The sequence below is a fragment of the Procambarus clarkii genome, chromosome 25, assembly GCF_040958095.1.
Source record: "Procambarus clarkii isolate CNS0578487 chromosome 25, FALCON_Pclarkii_2.0, whole genome shotgun sequence".
In the NCBI taxonomy this organism is placed as follows: Eukaryota; Metazoa; Arthropoda; class Malacostraca; order Decapoda; family Cambaridae; genus Procambarus; species Procambarus clarkii.
In genome coordinates this window covers 12,228,313-12,250,812 of record NC_091174.1, presented here as the reverse complement: position 1 = coordinate 12,250,812, position 22,500 = coordinate 12,228,313, and the positions used below count along the sequence as shown (strand labels likewise).

At 45.8% G+C, this 22,500-nt stretch overlaps 1 long non-coding RNA gene across 2 annotated transcripts in view; it reads left to right on the top strand.

The window, feature by feature from the left end:
* Window positions 1-652: 652 nt before the first annotated feature.
* LOC138368639 (uncharacterized) overlaps window positions 653-22,500 on the top strand; it is a 392,302-nt gene continuing 370,454 nt past the window's right edge. For both annotated transcript variants that reach the window (XR_011229623.1, XR_011229622.1), the window contains exon 1: window positions 653-1,326. This is a non-coding gene — a long non-coding RNA (uncharacterized lncRNA). The remainder of the gene's footprint in view (window positions 1,327-22,500) is intronic.

Here is a 22,500-nt window from a genome sequence, read left to right as displayed (position 1 = left end):
CCTTACATTAATTGGACTTACTTGCGTTTGCAGATGTTCTCCCGATCTTCTTCCCCCTCAACTTACAGAGGGTGTCCTTGTCCACCACGTCCATGCCCCACAGTGTATGTGGTGGTCATATCTACTCTCTTCTTCTTGGGTTGTGAGAGTCAATTTCCTTAATATGTCCTCGTAGCTTAGGCCTGTTATTGCAGGCACCAGTCTTGTTGCAAACCTCAGAACGTTTTCATATTTAGTTTAGTATTTCTTCAGGTGCTGCATATTATAGAATTAGCCTTACCTAGGTTATACACTGTAGATTGCATTTAAAGAGTCCTTATTTAGAGTTTAAATGTGATTGTAATGTTTACCAACTTTTCATATGCTGTCAGTGTTGTCCTGTTTACATGTGCCTCTTCTGTCAGTGTTGGCATTATATCCACTCCACAGTATTTATCTTTTCCCGATTCCTGTAGTTGTTTTCCTTCCGGAAGGAGCTTAGGGAAAGTAGGAAGGCAGGTGAGGGAAGGGAAGGTAGTATGGGGTTAAGGTAGGATGTTGGTGGTACCGGGGAGGTGAGGCCGGTGAGGGAGATAGAGAGGGAGGGAGGGAGGGAGGGAGTGAGGGAGTGAGGCAGGCATTGGTGGAGAGCCGTGTCAGTGTGCGTGTGGCCGGCCACGAGCCCGACCACGCAGCGCTCACGGCGGCCCGGGCTGACAGCGGCCCTTGCAACCTTACAACCGGTTCTTGACCTGGCCCTCACCGCCCCCTCATCTCCTCCCTCTACCACTCACGCCCATCACTCTCTCCACTCTTACCCAAGTGCAAGTAGTGACCAGCACCACCTTGTAAACTATTAACTGTACTTCTCACCGATTGGGACTGGTTATTGTCAGCCGATGAGTTTAGTGAACACGCGGGTGTTAAGGCTGTGTGGGAGATGTCCGCTGGGGCAACTTGGTGTGTGTACCCATGTGTACTGCATCCCACCTCCAGATACATAGCGTCCTGTGTACTACACCTCACACGGGAGATACATAGCGTCCTGTGTACTACATCTCACACGGGAGATACATAGCGTCCTGTGTACTACATCTCACACGGGAGACACATAGCGTCCTGTGTACTACATCTCACACGGGAGACACATAGCGTCCTGTGTACTACATCTCACACGGGAGATACATAGCGTCCTGTGTACTACATCTCACAAGGGAGATACATAGCGTCCTGTGTACTACACCTGTCCCACATCTGCTGGGTGCCCCAGCCGGACCTCAAGTTCTCCGTTCGGAGGCTGATAACTCCTATGACCGTCCGCTTGTCTTAGTTGCTTCAGTGCCAAGGGTAAGTACCAGGTATTGACCGTCACCCCTGCACCATAACATACCCACACCGGATAGGGGCTTCAGTAGCCTCTATACCTATACATACCCACACGGGAAAAAAACATTGCACGTTTTCTATCTATCTAACAAAGAAATTGATTTTATCAACAAATTTTATTCGTAACTGAATTACAAAGCCATAGAAGCTTTTGTCATTGTATTAATATTACAAATATTGTATATACTCAGTTGAGGGCCTTGTATTCACCTGGTTGTATTCACCTAGTTGTGCTTGCGAGGGTTCAGCTCTGCTCTTTCGGCCCGCCTCTCAATTGTCAATGAACTGTTTCTACTACTACTACCTTTTTTCACACCACACACCCCAGGAAGCAGCCCGTGACAGCTGACTAACTCCTAGGTACCTATTTTACAGCTAGGTAACAGGGGCATAAAGTGAAAGAAACTCTGCCCATCGTTTCTCACCGGCGCCCGGGATCGAACCCGGGACCACAGGATCACGTGCCCAGCGTGCTGTCCGCTCGGCTACCGGCTCCTGTGTGAAGTGTGGTGTACCAGTAAGTGGGGACGGGCGGTCACGCCACGGGGTACACTCACAAGGTTATAACATCAACACACCGAGTTTAAATCTTGACTATTTATCGCTTTTATTGTGGAGAAAAACCATGAATGGTTGCCAGCTACAGTGAGTGGTGTTGAGATCGCTGGGGGGGGGGGGGGAGTGGTGCTGACTTATCAGTAACCACAGGTAAGTGAGCTCTTTATACCTAGCTAAGTGAGCTCTTTATACCCAGCTAAGTAAGCTCTTTATACCCAGCTAAGTGAGCTCTTTATACCCAGCCTACAATCTTTGTTGTACCTGTTGCGTTATAGCTTAACTAATCTGACCTTCAAATCCATTGTGGAATCTGTTCTTAAAGTTGTGGATGGCGGTGACTTCCATAACTTGTTCTCTTCGGTGAGTTTCCACTTGTCCTCCTGTTCTCTCTTTCTCTCAATTTAAAAAGGCTGTCATTGTCTCTTCCTATCAGTATTGTGTATGTTGCTTTAGTTTTAGGCTTCACAAAGTGTGGATTCCAGACCGGTACTGTGAGTCAGAAGTCAGGCTGCGAGCAGCCGCCTCCATTAGCCAGGTTCACCAGCCGACCAACCTGGAGACCTTGTTGGAGACTGGGCCGCGCGGACGTTGATCCTCGAAATCACTGCAAAGTAAGGAGTCTTCATTTAGGTTTCTAAACGATGTTGTTATTTTTACCAGTGTACCATGTTGCACCGATGTTATCCTGCTTTTGTGTGTATCAGGCATTAATGTTGGAACTATATCCACTCTAAAAACTACCCTTCCGATTCTTGTAGTTGCATCCCCCTTATGATGTAAATGCCTTCTGGTCTCCTTTCATTCCCGTCTTCATTACTTTACACTTGTTGGGATTGAATTCAAGCAACCATTTGTTTGACCACTCCTGGAGTTTGTGTATGTCCTCCTGTAACTTTCTGCAATCCTCCTCCTGCTTTTACATTCCTCATGAGCTTTACGTCATCAGCAAACATTGATATGTCCAAGCTTACTCCCTCCGGAAGGTGGTTCAAATACATTAGGAAGAGCAGTGGTCCCGGGACCTTGTGGGACCTCACTTGTTATATTCCTCCAGCTTGAAACCACCTCTTTGGCTTCTGACCTTCAGGTGCTCCCTTACTTAGGTCAGTCTTTCCTCAGTTATCCCAGCCTGCCTCTTTATATTTTAATTTTGTGCACCAGTCTTTCACGAGAAACAGTGTCAGATGCGTTTGGAAAATACGGTCCATCCAGCCTTCTTGTCCGGTCTTGACCAGACCACACACTAGAAGGTGAAGGGACAACGACGTTTCGGTCCGTCCTAGACCATTCTCACCTTTCACCTTCCCTTTGTTCCTTCACCTTCTAGTGTGTGGTCTGGTCAAACTACTTCAGCCACGTTATTGTGACTCATCGTCTGCATTGTCCTGTCTTGTTTTAGTAATCCTGTCATTGAACTGAGTCACGTTTGTCAGGCACTACTTTCCCTTTCTAAATTCATGCTGATCTCTTGTCACATAGTTGATCCTTTCTAGGTGCTCCACCGTTCTCAACCTGATTACTTGCTTCAACACTTTACACACAATACTTGTCCATGACACTGGGTCTGTAATTTAAGACCTCCTTTCTATCCCCTTTTATAATGTAACACTGTAAAAGTGTTTGGTTTAGTTTAATACATACATAGAGTACATGAGTCACAGACAAGGATCTGAGAGGCGCCAGTTGTCTGCCTGAGATCTCACACCTCAAAGCGTTAATGACCCCAAGTGACCTGAGGTCAGATCATGCGAATTTCACCTTGCTTCTGATAATCTCTTAGTTGTAGTCTGGTAGCCTTCAAACATGCCGACGTTTAAGGAGTGGCTTGGTAGTGCCGGAGGCTATCTATTTGTGGGCGGAGTTAGCTACTAGGTTCCCCAATATAAACTCGGAGAACTATCGAGCATTAAGCATTAACAGACAGAACAGCAGACGAGCCAGTAGAGAAGACGTCCCTAGCAGGGAGGCTGTCGGCCGGCAGGGGCGAGACAGTCTCTGTCAAGCTACAGACCCCCCCCCTCTCTATTCAACTTAGACTCAGTCCTCGGTGAGTGAACAGTAAGGTGACTTGGTCGTGTTTTACAAGTGTTGTGTGATGATCAGGGGCGGTCAGTTGTAGTGCTCTCAGATTCTTGGAGGATGACTCACTTTGAATATTAATCGTTAACATTTTAATTGGATTGCTTAAGTTATGATACTTATCATGAAAAATATAATTGTTGAATTTATTATTTAAATGGTCTTTCACTGTGTTCCCTAGAGAGTTGAGTTGAGGTGAGAAAGCCTCGGTGGTTACTAGATTCAAGATATTAATGAGTACATGTTTGGAGTTGATACATGGTACAGAGGGAACATACTAATAATGAACTCATGATAACATCCTTTGAGAATTTTGTGATACAGGCAAGTTCCATTCCTTGTCTTGTATCTAATGATCATGAATGGATGGTGGCAGCATTTCGTCTTCTACTATCTACTTTCGACTTCTACTATCTACTCTTCTCCTTCTACCTATCTACACCTCTCCCTCCACCCCTCTCTAAACTCTCACTTTCAACTAATGATCCTCCTCGCTCCTCCCACCTCCCTACCTCTCACCCCGAACCCTCACTAATTACTTCACTATTCATTTCTTTCCTTTCGCTTTCTCTTATACGTTTTGTGGCAATGACTAAGTATTCTAGAGTTCTCTCTGGAGTTTCGGGTAACTGATCAAGTGACGGCGCCTTGTAGTCTTAGCACCTAGGTATTCAAATACCTAGGTTACAAGGTGTTGAACGAGAGAGGTTGCCTTAGGAACTCTGGAGGTGCTCTAGAATAGTTAGCTAACTGGGGACGGGATAACGGACTAGAGAGAGCTGTTTCCCCCGGCCTCGTTAGCTAACTGGGGGGTGGAATAATGGACAAGATAGAGCTATTTCCCCCACCCCCCGTTACAATAATATTGGAACTACGTTTGCCTTTTTCCAGATTTCTGGGAGATTTTTTTGTCTCAATCATTTTATTAAGAATTTTACAGGATGGTGACAAAGTACTTCTGCAGTCTTCTTCAGCAGCCATAGGGAGATTAGGTCTGGTCCCATTGACTGTTGCCACATCTTGATCCTCGAGGTGTTTCCTTACCTCTTATACAGTAACCACAATGTCATCCAATGTCCAATGTGTTCCCCTTTCATCTCACAACTTTGGTCTCTACGCTAGCTCTATTGTAAAGACCTGAAATCTTATCCAGTTCCTCATATACCTCATTATTTTCTGTGAGAATTCCTTCTCGTCCCCTTAATCTGAGTACATGATCTTGAATTGTTGTTTTTCTCCTATATGGCCAAAGAACAGCTTTGGCTGGTGCTTAACTTTTGCAGGAATGTCATTTCCAAATTGCCTCTCGACTTCTGTGCTAACTTGGGTATAGTCATTTCTAGTTCTCTTCAATGACTCTCTATTGCCATCTTTTTTCCAGGCTTTTTTGTTCTTTCTTTAAATAATAATAATAATGGAATAATAATAATGTACTTCTACACCCACGTGGTAGCAGGCGTGGGGGTGGTGTGGTAGCAGGTGTGGGTGTGGTGTAGTAGGAGACGTGGGTGTGGTGTGGTAGCAGGCGTGGGTGTGGTGTAGTAGGAGGTGTGGGTGTGGTGTAGTAGGAGGCGTGGGTGTGGTGTAGTAGGAGACGTGGGTGTGGTGTGGTAGCAGGCGTGGGTGTGGTGTAGTAGGAGGTGTGGGTGTGGTGTAGTAGGAGGCGTGGGTGTGGTGTAGTAGGAGACGTGGGTGTGGTGTGGTAGCAGGCGTGGGTGTGGTGTGGTAGCAGGCGTGGGTGTGGTGTGGTAGCAGGCGTGGGTGTGGTGTGGTAGCAGGCGTGGGTGTGGTGTGGTAGCAGGCGTGGGAAAAAGCACGTGAAAAATCTGCCAGTCTGCTTGAGTGTGAAATCGTGGTTCTTGTTTTAACGACAGTCTTTCCAGTTCTTCAACTTTTAATTATGATGTGTGTGTGTGTATGTGTGTGTGGGGCGGGGTAAGTGTGGGGGGGAGAGTGTGGGGGTGGGTGGTGAGAATGTGGGGTGGTGGGGAGAGTCTGGGGGGGTGATGGTGAGTGGTGGGGAGACAGTGGCGTATTGTGGGAGAGTGAGAGTGGGGTGAGGGAAAGTGAGAGTGGGCTAGGGGGGGGGGGGGTGAGAGAGTGTGTGGTGGGGGGGGGGAGAGAGGGAGAGGGAGTGGCGTCGGGGAGTGAGAGAGAAAGTGGGGTAGGGAGGGAGAGGGAGATGGACCCAGGCACCCCTGCATGCCCCTGGTGGGGTATAAACTGACTAAGGTGCGGCCAAGCTGACAACCTGATGTATTCAATCGCCAGCGTAATAGCAAACACTCTTTTATTCTAAAAACTACTAATTAGAAATGCTTCAATAAATATATAATGCACACACCTGTCAGGGCTGGTGTTGACGGCGCCATGTGTGTAGGGAGTTTCCCTCCCGCTTCATCAGCTGATTGAGAGTAAACATGCCCGCCGCACTCCCTTCTGTCATCCACATTACTCTACACATACTTATTCCCACTACACTACTGCTACTTAAGTCCACTCCCAACTTCAGTGTATTTATTAGACACGCATAATGTATTAAGTGCATGTTAATTATTATTTGAGGTGAACAAACCCCAAACAGAGGCGTGTACTGAGGGACCCAAGAGGCGAGCCATCTGTTCATGATGAATAGTGTACTTGGTGGTAGAGGGTAATGAGACGTCAACACCTCATCCCTCTTGCTGTGATGCCTCTTGCCACCGGTAGTCATCTGCTCCTCCAGAACTTTGACTATTATGCACTTCAAAATAATCCTCGTTCTACATACTTGAGGGACCTGTATAAGTATTATTCAGTAATATCTTTGTTAAGACTCCACCCGATTGACATATTTCTTAGATTATAAATATCACATCTTAGTGTTATGATGTCAGAAAACAACTTTGGTAATGACCGCACTCCGTTCTCTCCATCTGACACACTCAAATTTGCAACTGTTTTGCCTAACATGAAACGTACGAACCCAAGCAACCCAACAAACCTATCAGGGCAGTGGCTTAAAAAAACTATTAATATTGCAGGGTTTTAAGTTGTAACACATCCGTCAAAGTGATCGTTACCGTGAAAGATGCGACGTCTTACACGAGAGGACAAGTTCGATAACATCACCAACGACACTGAAATGTTATAATGTCAACTACGTCCCGCTAGTAAATGTTAGCATGTCTCCCACGACTGACAGCAGTATTTGCACTCCCCAGGCCAATATACATGCATGTGTTAACTATATATGTTCAAATTGCTTTGGCTTCTAAAGCGGAAATTGGCAACCCCTCTGCCTTTCATCACCTCAGAGCTGAGGAAAGGCCAAAACCATCACCTATTTCCGCTTTAAGACCCAAACCAATTTGAACATTTGTAGGCAACCATATATTTCACACTTCATGAAAATCGGATGAGTGTCTCTAAATGCTAACATTTCTTACGGAATTTAATTTAGGCCTACCCCGACCAGCCTACTACATTAGTGCGGTAGCTCCGGCCATCTAGTCCTCCCCCCTCCCGCAAAGCTGGGTGAAGCTAGCCCTATACATCTGGTTCCTAACTTTGGACACACACATGCGAACATACATTCTCTATTGTAGATATATAATATAGTCTTTATACCTGACGTTGTTTTTTCAAAACCATTATTTATGTTTTAGTCCCATTATTTTACTTTAAAACACCAATTATTCAGGTAAAGGTAATAATACATAGTGTAAAATGAATTGTGAATGAGGAAAGGTTTGGAGGAAGTCTGTGGTGGAGCCAGAGTCCTGCTACTTCAGACAGGCACCAGGGGTGAGAACCCCGTGACCTGCACCAGGGGAGAGAACCCCGTGACCTGCACCAGGGGTGAGAACCCCGTGACCTGCACCAGGGGGAGAGAGAACCCCGTGACCTGCACCAGTGTGTGCCGGGTACCGGGTCAAACCTGACGGATTACCAGCCTAGTTCCTCCACACTCCTAGTGGACTGGGAACTACGGGCTCACCATAGCCCGTGCTACCTAGACCTTTTTGTTGCAGGTAGCGAATCTTAAACAACAAACAAACATCGCAGCTTGTATAATGTTCAGCATATGGTGGTATATTTGGTGCGTGGTGAGATGGTGTAATGTGAGAGGTTCTCCCGACAACACTAACTTAGTGAGGTGGTCCCCCAGCAGGCAATGGTCGTGGGAGCCTCGTTAATGTGAGTTACGCTCTCTTTCATGTATCTTGTAAAGTTAAGTGCCCAATCATCTCCATACTCCCTGGCGTCTGTATCTAATGTCACAATGTCATCAGGGTAAATGGTCCATACAAGTGGCTCGATCACACTACCCCCTGGGGTACACTACCCCTGGGGTACTCTACCCCAGAATAGAACCAGTGAAGAGCAGAGGTGCCATAGGCACAATCAGAGAACACTGTATAAACATCAGAGGTCCGCGGTTGTTCAACGTCCTCCCAGCAAGCATAAGAAATATTGCCGGAACAACCGTGGACATCTTCAAGAGGAAACTAGATTTATTCCTGCAAGGAGTGCCGGGTCAACCGGGCTGTGGTGGGTATGTGGGCCTGCGGGCCGCTCCAAGCAACAGCCTGGTGGACCAAACTCTCACAAGTCAAGCCTGGCCTCGGGCCGGGCTTGGGGAGTAGAAGAACTCCCAGAACCCCATCAACCAGGTATCAACCAGGTACCCCTGGGGTACACGACCCCTGGGGTACACTTGCCACACTGAGGTGTTCTCTGGTAAAGTTCTTATTAATAACAACCTGGAATGTTAGGTTAAGTAATTGTCACTGAGATACAGAACCTCCTTCAGGGCCAAGACCTATAAGTACCTTGGCTTCCTGCTGTCATTACCGTGCTGGCCTTCTTACACTTACTATTACCATGCCGATAGTAACTATAAGCATATATATATAATACTGATTATAACAGCGATAATAATAATGATAGTACGCCTAATAATAATTATAATGAATCAAGATAGGGGAATGAAACGTCATATATAATAATAAGACAATTGAGGTGCAGTGGAAAGGCCAATAAACTGCACTACTAGCAGCCATGGACGGGGGAAGGACTGTACAAGCGGATGGGCACACAATGATACACTACGACCATGTGACGAGGGACTGGACACTTCTCTCCACTGGCAGCATAATAGAACAATTACAAATGGAATTCTCCCGTGACGGGAGACTTGTACACGGTAAATGAACACGGTGGTGTATTGTCAGTATATGTTGGCAGCACGTGGTGGTGTACAGGTGCTGGGGCACGTGGTGTACAGGTGCTGGGGCACGTGGTGTACAGGTGCTGGGGCACGTGGTGTACAGGTGCTGGGGCACGTGGTGTACAGGTGCTGGGGCACGTGGTGTACAGGTGTGCATCAGGGTGTAGGCCGTATAAGGAGAGATGCACCCCGAGCACATCACTTGCCAGTGAGTAATGGAGTATTGATTTACAGTAATCGGCTGAGGTCCTGAATGTGGGACATTACTCATCGCTATCGACGGCTCGCACACCTGTAACACCTGCTGTAACTTGCACCACTGAGGGTATATTGTAACATCTGCTGTAATATAAACCAGTGGGAGTACACTGTAACAATCAGAGAGCACTGTCTGAACACCAAAGGTCCACGGCTCTTAAACACTCTCCCAGAAAACATTAAAAATATTGCCGGAGCAAAGGTGGACTTCTTCAGAAAAAAAACGATAAGTTCTTGAAAGAAGTGCCGGACCAACCAGGCTGTGGTGGATATGTGGGCTTGCGGGCCGCTCCAAGCAACAGCCTGGTGGACCAAACTCTCACAAGTCAAGCCTGGTCTCGGGCCGGGCTCGGGGAGTAGAAGAACTCCAGAGACCCCGTGCAGGTATCTTCAGGTATGATTCACCATCACCAGTGGGTGGTAGTGAGGGCGGTGATGCTGGACTACATGATGGTGTATGAGGTGATTGTGTGCTGATGATGATGGAGGTGGATGGGTAGTGGTGATAGCTGGGATGGTGATGTGATGGAAACGTTGTGGTGAAGGGGGTGGTGGTGGTGATGGTGGTAGTGACAGGAGTGGTAGCAATACTTGAATCAAAGGTGGTAACGGAGATGGTATGATGATGATGATAATGATAATAATGACTAAATCAACTAGAATGATAATAGTAATTACAAAATAAGAATCAAAGAGTTAATAACACAATAACATTAACCTTGGCTGCACACATTCACCTTATTGTGAGCCAAGAACCCCTGCTGGTAATGTTCCCAGGGTGACTCACCTGGGACTCCCAGGGTGACTCACCTGGGACAAAGACAGACATAGCCGCTCCAAGCAACAGCCTGGCGGACCAAACTCTCACAAGTCAAGCCTGGCCTCGGGCCGAGCTTGGGGAGTAGAAGAACTCCCAGAACCCCATCAACCAGGTATCAGGTATAGGAATTGGTACGCGAACAAGGGGACACAGGTGGAAACTGAGTACCCACATGAGCCACAGGGATGTTAGAAAGAACTTTTTCAGTGTCAGAGTAGTTAACAGGTGGAATGCATTAGGCAGTGATGTGGTGGAGGCTGACTCCATACACAGTTTCAAGTGTAGATATGATAGAGAAATCAGCCTCCATCAGGTAGGCATCGCCCAGCAGACATAGTAAAGTATATGTTGCAGATATTACTTTTTATTCCAAAAAGATCAATAACTAATGTGATTTGTTGCAAATAAATTGCAAAGTAATTTTAAAGTATATTTTAAGATATAAATGTGTGGCTAACCAATAAATTGTTTGACTCGGTGGTGTCGACACAATGTAATTGGTATTTAATAGGTTTGGCTGCGATTAGAAATTATTGAATTAAGTAATTAAGTAATAATGGTCCTATACTTTATTGAAGCGAAGGCTTCGTAAGTACAGTACATTTACCTACACCCTAACACACAACCCGTCCTCTTACACACTACGTCGCTTTTCGATCGTATGCGCTAAGGCCAAATATCGACGTAATTCAAAATGGAAATTTAGTTTCCAATTAAATTTTGGATGTTCTCCAAAACAGCAAGTTAAGGGTCCTCTGGTAGGTTAGGAGGGCAGGAAGTTCTCCTAAGGTTTCATAACGTCATGACAACTGTTAATTGAAAGTTTCCTCTCCTAACCTAACAGCCTAAGCCAGAGGACCCAAAACAGAAAACTGGACAGTACGTCACTTTCGTGAGCCGATTTTGTTTTGAATTACGTCTCGACTTTCAGCCTGAGTGCGCGTACGAGCGAAAAGTGATTTAATTTGTGAAAGGACGAGTTGAACCTACACCCATTAACCCCCTAACACACACCCATTAACACCCTAACACACACCCATTAACACCCTAACACACACCCATTAACCCCCTAACACACACCCATCAACACCCCTAAACACATATTCACCTTCACTAACACATGCAGGATTACATAGCTACGCGCACACGGATACCCACCAACACTTTCAAATATATGAGAGCCTAATGAGCTCTGGCACATGTACTCCAGTTGATTGAAGATTGAGACGCGCCCCCCCCCCTCACTCCGACCAGGTGAGTACTGTGGCTCACCAGGTGGTACCGTGTAAGCTGGCCACACCGTAGAAGCTGTGGTAAGAAAAGGTTAAACAACACAGTAACACTAGTGGGTATAACACCCTAAGGAACCCTACCTGGGCCCAGTTAATTCCTGAACACTCTGTAGGTATCAGTATTGGATTTCACTTAGCGGCAGCTCTTTCTCGGCTCCTTGTTGTTCATATGGGGGGAGGGTGGTGGGTTGGTTGTGTGGCTGGTGGTGGGTTGGTTGTGTGGCTGGTGGTGGGTTGATTGTGAGGATGGTGGTGGGTTGATTGTGAGGATGGTGGTGGGTTGATTGTGAGGATGGTGGTGGGTTGATTGTGAGGATGGTGGTGGGCTGATTGTGAGGATGGTGGTGGGTTGATTGTGTTGCTGGTAGTGGGTTGGTTTTCAAGCTCGTTGGTTGTGAGAGTGGAAAGAGTTGAGGTAGGTAATGGGCGGCTTTGAGGTTATATTTCGTGTGCTTGCGGGTGGTGACTTGCAGAAGGTGGGTTTGTTTACATTGGTCTCTGAGGGCGCCCCGGGGGGATTACTCCACTAAGCCTTCACTAAATGTGTGCTGGCGCCATGGCTTCTGTATTGTCACTTGTACTGTTGCCTCGCTGAGTAGACGCTCACCCCACAGATGGTTGTGGCACCCCACAAGTGGCTGTGGCACCCCACAGATGGCTGTGGCACCCCACAGATGGCTGTGGCACCCCACAGACGGCTGTGGCACCCCACAGACGGCTGTGGCACCCCACAGATGGCTGTGGCACCCCACAGATGGCTGTTGCACCCCACAGATGGCTGTGACACCCCACAGATGGCTATGACACCCCACAGATAGCTGTGGCACCCCACAGATGGCTGTGCTCAGGTGGCAATGGGGAAGGAGCCCACTGTGATCAAGGGAAGAGGGGGCGGCTCAATAATCACCTGGAGATGATGAAAGTTTCGACCCATTAGCAAGATAGAATGCATCTACCCATATGGTAAAAAGTGTCGATTCATTAGTGAAATCAGATAGAAAACATTCCCCCATTAGGCTGAAAGTAGAGAAGGGTCGACCCTATTGGGTGTTAACATGGAAAACGTAGTATAGAAAAGGTTCTTGAGTGCTTAAGCAGAGACAAACAATCACTACGAAGTCAAACGCCGGCTTAAAGGCGGGTATTAATTAGGACGAAAGCAGACACAAAGCCTCGGCCTATTAGGGCGAAAGCACACAGAAAGCTTTAATCAATTAGGGCTAAAACAAACAGAAAGCTGTCGGTCTATTAGGGCAAAAACAAACAGAAAGCGTCGGTCTATTAGGGCAAAAACAAACAGAAAGCTGTCGGTCTATTAGGGCAAAAACAAACAGAAAGCGTCGGTCTATTAGGGCAAAAACAAACAGAAAGCGTCGGTCTATTAGGGCAAAAACAAACAGAAAGCGTCGGTCTATTAGGGCTAAAACAAACAGAAAGCGTCGGTCTATTAGGGCTAAAACAAACAGAAAGCGTCGGTCTATTAGGGCTAAAACAGAAAGCACCAATTAATTAGGGCAAAAGCAGATAGAAAGCATTAATCAATTAGTGCTGAAAGCAGCGAAAAATCTAAACCGTACTTGGGCATGAACATGGAGAAGGTCCGTGAAAGCAAAGCCTCCCCCGCCCCCCCGCCCCATTAAGGCTTGATGAATGAGGCGGAAAAATGGGAGAAGGGCGAGGAGAAAGCAAAGGTCCATTACTTATGACGGCAATGGGGAAGCGAGGACCCAGGAGAGGGAGAAAGGAAGGTGGAGAGAGAGTGAGAGAGTGAGAGAGATAGAAAGGTAAACTGGAGAGAAAGTGATCAAGCTCCAAGTCTTAGGGTGGTGGGAGGGGGGGGGCTGGTGCTGGGGGTCCCCTGCCACAGTTGCTGGGGGTCGCCTGCCACAGTTGCTGGGGGTCCCCTGCCACAGTTGCTGGGGGTCGCCTGCCACAGTTTCTGGGGGTCGCCTGCCACAGTTGCTGGGGGTCCCCTGCCACAGTTGCTGGGGGTCGCCTGCCACAGTTGCTGGGGGTCCCCTGCCACAGTTGTTGGGGCCGCCTGCCAGAGCTACTATAATCGTATACCTGCTGGGATTGTCAGGAGACATTCTCAGTGAAATCTTCATGATAAAGAAAATAATATATATTATTGTTGGCTGTTAGCCTCTGAAGTGCCTAGTATATATAATTATTATAATAATAGTTTTTCATAGCGTGTTGCCCGAAACACTATGCATGCTAGTGGCTTTACAGGACTAAAAAGCATCATTACTATGTGCTCTCTTAACCCCCAATGTACCAATATACCAATACCAATATATACCGATACAATATATACCAATTCTTGTATATAAATAAATATATATATAATGCTGTGTAGGTACAATGTCAATAATAATGCTTTTATTATATTTAGTAATAATTATAATAATTATTTATACTATTACTATTTGTAATATATATATATATATATATATATATATATATATATATATATATATATATATATATATATATATATATATATATATATTATTAAATATGACCGAAAAAGTAAGATTAATAATTCTAACACGAATTTTCTCAATCTTTCGTACATTACGCTTCACTGTCGGAGGTAAATCAAAAATCACTTCTCCAAAATTCATTTTTATTTCTAGTCTGACGCGACACGGGCGCGTTTCGTAAAACTTATTACATTTTCAAAGACTTCACAAATACACAACTGATTAGAACGTATCTCTGATTTTATATCTACATTTGAGTGAGGTGGGAAGGGTGATGTGGCATTAACACAAGACAGAACAGGAGGGGATATTAATAGGATTTAATATCCTATTATCCTATTTAAAGCCCTATTAATATCCCCTCCTGTTCTGTCTTGTGTTAATGCCACATCACCCTTCCCACCTCACTCAAATGTAGATATAAAATCAGAGATACGTTCTAATCAGTTGTGTATTTGTGAAGTCTTTGAAAATGTAATAAGTTTTACGAAACGCGCCCGTGTCGCGTCAGACTAGAAATAAAAATGAATTTTGGAGAAGTGATTTTTGATTTACCTCCGACAGTGAAGCGTAATGTACGAAAGATTGAGAAAATTCGTGTTAGAATTATTAATCTTACTTTTTCGGTCATATTTAATAATATATGTCTACAGGAAAGACTGCTACCAAAATATACTAATATATATATATATATATATATATATATATATATATATATATATATATATATATATATATATATATATATATATATTGAATTTTTTCCATTTCTTTCTCTCCAAAGACAGACTTAATACTTTCCATCGGAGAAACTTAAACGCTTAAAACATTTTAAGTAATGACTTGATGCACGGCTCCTGTGATATTGGGCCGTATAGCCCCCTAGTGACCGCTTTACCAACTAATTCTCTTTATCGTCTCCATCGCGGTAACAAACTGGCTGTATTTTCATCACTTCCTACCTATAATTCTGTCCCAGTCTTGAACAGCGCTCCCCGGCCTGTCCAACAAGTTTCTCGCCGGCGCCCGAAATCGAACCCGGGACCACAGGATCACGCGTCCAGCGTGCTGTCCGCTCAGCCCACCGGCCCACAGGATGAATGTGCCTGTTGCACTCTCTTCAGTGTCGGTATCTAGGTGTTGTCTTTTGTTGCTATCTCACATACACACACACACACACATTCCTTCACACAAATACCCACTTTGCTGATACTCAGACCCAGTTCATTTACAGACACCAATGCACCCACTCCATAAACCTTGTGTACGCAAACGCCCACATACCCAGTCCACACACACATACCCAGTCCACCCACACACACCCACATACCCAGTCCACACACACACACCTACATACCCAGTCCACCCACACACACCCACATATCCAGTCCACACACACACATACACACATACCCAGTCCACACACAAACACCCACATACCCAGTCCACACACACACACACACACACACACACACACACACACACACACACACACACACACACACACACACACACACACACACACCACTGGGGGACACGGGAAGAGCTCGTAAAAAGCAAGACAAGGAGCCTGCAAGGTACAGAGGCCAGCAAGTGGGAAGATAAGAAATATCTTGTTCTTGGAGATTTTAATCACAGCGAAATTGACTGAACAATGTAAAAACGTAAAGGAAAGGAAGATGCATGATGAGCGAACACTGTCTAACACAGCACACACAACACACGAAGTTAAGGGGCCTGTAGCTGAGTGGACAGCGCTTGGGACTCATAATCCTAGAGACCGGGGTTCGATCCCCGGAAATGGCGGAAACAAATGGGCAGAGTTTCTTTCACCCTCATGCCCGCTGTTACCTAGTAATAAATAGGTACCTGAGAGTTAGAGAGCTGTTACGGGCTGCTTCCTGTGTGTGTGTGTGTGTGTGGGTGTGGAAAAAAAGTTGATTGGCAGTTGAGAGGCGGGCACAAAGAGCAGAGCTCAACCCCTGCAAGTACAACTATGTGAATACACAAGAAGGAATAGCAATAAGGCAGAATAAGCAGTGATAAACCTGGTCTTCATTTAGTGAAGGTGATATTGAGAGGATGATATACACGGTACATATCGTGGTTAACATGACTGACTCAGCCACCCCTACATAAGAGTATTGACCTACATAGTGGGAGAGAAGTGAAGGGGATATATAGCGGGTCCTGGAGGGAACGAGACCACAGGCAGGGAAACTACAATGGCACTGATGACTGCCTTCAGGCATGCCAAGGGAAAATTAACCTGAGGGAGAAGAGAGTATGAGGTCGACTATTTTGTCCGGAAAGACACAGAAGCGACACAGAAGACGAACATTAACTCATACGTCGACAGATAATACAAAGAAGTTAAATCCAGGAGAGAGAAGTCAAGAGAAAGGTTGAGGAAGATGCTACTGAGGCACACATGGAGGCAATAGGTGGACTAGGAAGGAGTATATTAAGGACAGGAAAGTAATGGAGAGGCAGTTTGAGAATAACTTAGCAGTAAAAGGTAGATAATATCCCAGTCTGCCACATAAGACAATGATAAAGTATCAAGTTATCAGGCTAAGGAGAGCAGAAGATGTCCCTCACATAGTGTTAGTCTGGGCAAAAAGTTCAAGGAAGCCTGCAAAATCTACCCAGAAATAAGGCCCGCTAAGCGTGCAGACCTTACATTAGACTATATTAACCTGCATGTTGATGTCTCCGGAAACTGGAAATAAATTACCTGAATTGTACGTAAACAAGGCGGTAGTACTGGACCAGTTGTTCCCATCGCTGTTGAACGAGGCAGCAGGTATACTGTGTAATCCACAATTAAGTCTGTAAACCAATATAGGTGAATGGAGAGCTCCTGGACACCTGGTAAACCACTGCCGTAGAGCAGGTATTTGATAAGTCAGGAGGCTACATTACACAACATTGTCACTGTCGTCCATTGCCCGAAATACACTGAATAAATAAATAATTATAAAAGCGGTGGCAGAACATGTAGCGGCGAGGTAGTTAATAAGGTGAGGCAACACGGGTTTAGAGAAGACAAGTGAGGCCAGGTGGACAAGGTAGTTCACCCCCGTCCTCATGAACAAAGTTCGTTAACCCAGCCGCCAAACCCGCTGTGTATGAATGAAAAACGGTTTACACACGACTCACAACTGATGACGTCCGAACACTTCCGGAACAAGCGCTTCACTGACATCTGTTCGAACCAAATTGTTATAAATACTTCACCCACGAACTTCAAATACAAATAATCGCCAACAGAACCTAAACACCTAACCTAACCTACGCCTAACTATACATAGAATTTTAATGTAAAATAATACTAATTTATGAGAACAAACCAATTTTTAACACAGAATGTTAAAATTGATGAATGCGTCTAGTGAGGACGGCCGCTGCTTTAACCACCCTAGTGTGAGGGAGTGTTGCGGTAGTCACATGAGTCACCCAGAAAAAACACAAGAGAGAGCAAGTTGGGTGAACTGCATGTCTTACCGAGAAAAAGAGCCTTTGATAATGTCATCTATAACAGACTGATAAACAACATAGAGAAGCATGTTGAATTGACTTGGAAAGTGCTAGGCTGGGCAAGGGAGCAACTGACAGCACAGAATTATCGTGAGACATTAAATACCAGTGGAAAGGAATTGGTAAGGTGGCCCCACAGGGCTCCGTACCTGGAGACTCCTGTTCCTTATGTACTGTATCTGAATGATGCAGACGATGAGTCACAATAACCTGGCTGTAACTGACTGTTTTTCATTATAATTATGTAACAATGTTTGCACACAATGCAAAACTAGAAGGGTTGGTTTTCTAAAACACACACACACACACACACACACACACACACACACACACACACACACACACACACACACACACCCATCCACTGACCTATTGGCCCCACACTCGACCACACAAACATCCACTCATATACCAACCACATACAAGAACACCCACTGCATGTATCCTGTACACACAAGCACCGGCATGATTATTCTCCACGCGCACACCAACACACAAACACCCACATACCCACACCAACACCCAACACACCCACATCAACACCCAACCACCCACATACCCACACCAACACCCAACACACCAACACCCACATACCCACACCAACACCCAACACACAAACACCCACATACCCACACCAACACCCACGTACCTACACCAACACCCAACACACAAACACCCGCATACACCAACACCCAACACACCAACACCCAACACACAAACACCCACACACACCAACACCCAACACACACACCAACACCCAACCCACAAACCCCCACACCAACACCCAACCCACAAACACCCACATACCCACACCAACACCCACACACACCAACACCCAACACACACACCAACACCCAACACACAAACACCCAACACACACCAACACCCAACACACACACCAACACCCACACACACCAACACCCAACACACAAACACCCAACACACACACCAACACCCAACACACACACAAACACCCACACACACCAACACCCAACACACACACCAACACCCAACACACCAACACACACACCAACACCCAACACACCAACACCCAACACACACACCAACACCCAACACACCAACACCCAACACACACACCAACACCCAACACACCAACACCCAACACACACACCAACACCCAACACACAAACACTCGCCTCAACACCAATTCCATAAAAATCCAATACTCTTGGGAGCTTTTTTGGGCCCTCTCCGGGAAGTGGGGTCAGGAAGGTGGAATGGGGTCTTATGCATTGGGGTCGGGGAGCCTGGGGTCATATTCGGGGGGTTTGTAGACATAGGAAATCTTGAGGGTGTGGAGCCATTAGCCCAGATAGTGGACTCATAAAACACGATCAAATGTGTTCGAGATTATTATTTTGAAGAGAAAGGCCAATAGGAGAAAGAGGAACCAGGAGCCGATAAGAAGCCGTCGCAGCTTCACCAAGGCCGGGCCGAGGGATGGGAGAAAGTTGCATTTGCAACAACCGTGATGCATGTTGTGTGGGTGCCATGTTGATGCTGGAAAGTTGCCTGTAGCCTCGATTGGCGTGGCAACATTACTGTCGTGACAGGCTGACGTTTGTCGTCTGGGGTCGTGTTGTGATGCGCTACGTGGGGTAGTGTTGGTGATCAGCGAGTCTGTTGTGTCAGTCTCTTAGAGGCCGGTCGGCCGAGCAGACAGCACACTGGACTTGTGATCCTGTGGTTCCGGGTTCGATCCCGGGCGCCGGCGAGAAACAATGAGCAGAGTTTCTTTCACCCTATGCCCCTGTTACCTAGCAGTAAAATAGGTACCTGGGTGTTAGTCAGCTGTCACGGACTGCTTCCTGGGGGTGGAGGCCTGGTCGAGGACCGGGCCGCGGGGACACTAAAGCCCCGAAATCATCTCAAGATAACCACAAGATAACTTGGACGGTCGGGACTAGAAATGTTATCACATTCGTAAATAATTTTGTAACAGTCTGAAAAACACTTCACCGCAGATAAATTTTCAATTGCCTTTCACTAATGATAATATTGCAATTACAAGAGGAACGATCCGTAACACTTTGACTTTGGATCAGGTGTGGTTTATCATCTTTTAAAGTGTTGGAGGTGGTGTAATGGTCAAGACGAGGGAGCAGCTGACGATGTGAGCATGTGAGCATGTGGGCGTCTCTGGTAGGAGACCGGGCTCACCATAGCCCGTGCTACTTGGAACTTTTTGTTCCTAGTAGCGAATCTTAAACATCAACAACGTCTCTGGCGTCTAGAAGTGTTGCTGAGGCACATTACTGCCCCATACCTGGTCACTTAAAGCCACTTCACACTATTCACTTCCTCTCTTAGACTTGACCTTAACGTCTGAGAATCAATATATAATACAAGAATGAGCAGCGCCGAGTCCTATATTCCTTTGTTTACTTCCATAAGACCATCATCAAAATAAATGACCTTCGGGTTCACGCCGTGTTAGTCGAATATTGACTATAAAATCTTCATTGGTCAGTATTTGTTAACATTCTTGACTGTGTTCGAAGCTGACTCGAAACGTGTTTCGTTTTCTATCAAAATCCTAACTTTTCAAAACATATCTATACATAAACCTACAAATATATAATGATATCTATAAGAGAGTATATGTTTGTATGAAGCTAGAGGCCAGGGGCCAGATACACGAAGCAGTTACGCAAGCATTTACGAATCTGTACATCTTTTCTCAATCTTTGGCGGCTTTGTTTACAAATATTAAACAGTTAATGAGCTCCGAAGCACCAGGAGGCTGTTTATAACAATAACAACAGTTGATTGGGAAGTTTTCAGGCTTGTAAACTGTTTAATAAATGTAACCAAAACCTTCAAAGATTGAGGAAAAATGTACACTTTCCTAAGTTCTTGCGTAACTGCTTCGTGAATCTGGCCCCAGACGCTTGCGGCTAGCTTCATCCAACTTTGCAGGGTGAATGATCTGACGTATGGGACAGAAATAAGCTGGTCGGGGTCGGTCCTGTTCGTCCTATTAAGATGGAGTCGGGACAACAAGGGACCCATCCCCGCCCCCCCCCCCACGAAATCAATGAAAGGTGGCTGATCGAGTCCCTAGATTACTTACTAAAAAGTGATGTACAGCGTTACATTTTTTGCCAAGATGTACCTAAATGTGTTAAACAAAAAAAAAGTTACATTTTCAGAGACATATAACAACCCATCCTGCTGTTTAGATAGTAGTTTTTGTAACTATGTGCACCTTAGTACAAAGCAATTAGATAGTAGAATTTTGTACTATTTACTTTATGGAGTCCGAGAAAAATAAGGTTAAAAAACAAACTTAAATATTCCTAGGCCTAGTATAACACACGTATGTATACTATATTAGGCCTCAGATATCATGTATTAGGCCTAGAAAGGTTTGAATAGGTTAGTTTCTTTGCAACATACAAAATCTTTTCCAGTTTGTCCAAATTCAGTAGTACGGATTTCTACTTTCTAATTGTTTAGTATGTCGGTATATGTACTATGGTCCTCGTGGTTACTGTAAGTACTACCACAGCTGGCGTGCTGATATATGGGAGAGGAGGAAGGAAGAGGAGGGAGAGAGGTGATGGGGGGGGGAGTGTTGAGGGGGTGAGAGAGGGGGGGATCTTGGGAGAGTTGGAGCTGGGAGGGGAGGTTATCTTGAGATGATTTCGGGGCTAAGCATCCCCACGGCCCGGTCTTCGATCAGGCCTCCTTTTTGTTACACCCCCCAGGAAGCAGCCCGTAGCAGCTGTCTAACTCCCAGGTACCAATTTACTGCTTGATGAAGAGGCGCATCAGAGTGAAAGAAACTGCCCATTTGTCTCTGCCTCCACCGGGGATCGAACCCGGAACTACGAATCCGAAGCGCTGTCCACTCAGCTGTCAGGCCCCCTACACCTGGGAGGAGAAGAGGGAGATGGGAGGAGAGAGGAATAGAGAAAGAAAGATTGAGAGATTGGTGGAGAGACTCGGGAGCTGGAGAGTTTCAGGCCCCTAGTGTGTTCTGACCTAGCTGTATTCACCTAGTTATGCTTCTGGGGGTTGAGCTCTGGCTCTTTGGTCCCGTCTCTCAACTGTCCATCTACTAGTGTGTATGTGTGTGTGTGTGTGTGTGTGTGTGTGTGTGTGTTTGTGTTTGTATTTCCTGTTTGTCCCTGCAGAATCGAGTTATTAGCTCTTGGACCCCGCCTTTCCAACAATCTAATTTTCCTCTTATATCTACTACATATATTTCTCTCTTAACACATACACCAAGGAAGCAGGCCGTAGCAGCTGTCGAGCTCCCAGGTGCCTATTTACGGCTAGGTGAACAAGAACATCAGGGTGACAGAAACCATTTGTTTCCGCCTTCGGAGGAAATCGAACCCGGGCCATTAGGCTACGACTCCCAAGCGTTGTCCCCTGTGTGTTTTCACCTATTTGTGCCTGCAGGATCGAGCATTGACTCTTGGATCCCGCATTTCTAGCCACCGGTTGTTTATAGCAATGACTCCTGTCCCATTTCCCTATCATATCTAATTTTAAAATTATAAATTCAGTTTGCTTCCACAACCTGCACCTTAAGTGCATTCCATTTTCCCACTACTCTCACGTTAAAGGAAAACTTGCTAACATCTCAGTACCTCATCTGAGTTTCCAGCTTCCACCAATGTTCCCTCGCTCTGTTAGTATTCCGTGTGAACATTTCCTCTATTTCCACTCTGTCAATCCCTCTGAGTATTTTATACGTTCCTATCATATTTTCCCTCTCCCTTCTTTTTTCTAGTGTCGTAAGGCTCAGTTCCTTCAGGCGCTCTTCATACCCCATCCCTCGTAACGCTGGGACGAGTGTCGTTGCAAACTTCTGAACCTTTTCCAGTTTCCTTATGTGTTTCTTCAGGTGGGGAC